The sequence below is a fragment of the Buceros rhinoceros genome, unplaced genomic scaffold (genome assembly GCF_000710305.1).
Source record: "Buceros rhinoceros silvestris isolate BGI_N320 unplaced genomic scaffold, ASM71030v1 scaffold22338, whole genome shotgun sequence".
NCBI classification, from domain to species: Eukaryota; Metazoa; Chordata; class Aves; order Bucerotiformes; family Bucerotidae; genus Buceros; species Buceros rhinoceros.
The window spans coordinates 14540-14799 of record NW_010427764.1 but is presented as its reverse complement, the minus strand read 5'-3'; the positions used below and the strand labels follow the sequence as shown (position 1 = coordinate 14799).

Genomic DNA, 260 nt, shown 5'->3' with positions numbered 1-260 from the left:
TGGAGCTGCTTGCATCTCCCCGCCGCCCGGTAGCCAGGAGCTGCCAGAATCAGCCCCTCCAGAGGGTACAGGCCGTGCCCTGCGCTGGCAGAGCCCAGCAGCAGGAAGCGGCTGCTCTGCAGCATGCCGGGAGGACTCAAACGCAGCGGGGCACAGCTGTGTGGGTGATCAGGCACGCTGGGGACAGCGGGCAGGCTGCCGCGCACCCCACTACTCCCAGGGAGACCAACATCCTTCGCTCGCCCAGGCGCTACAGCGAA

At 68.1% G+C, this 260-nt stretch overlaps 1 protein-coding gene across 1 annotated transcript in view; it reads right to left on the bottom strand.

The window, feature by feature from the left end:
* Positions 1-260, bottom strand: part of AARS (alanyl-tRNA synthetase) — a gene marked incomplete at its 3' end in the record, with an annotated part of 15305 nt that overhangs the window by 1053 nt on the left and 13992 nt on the right.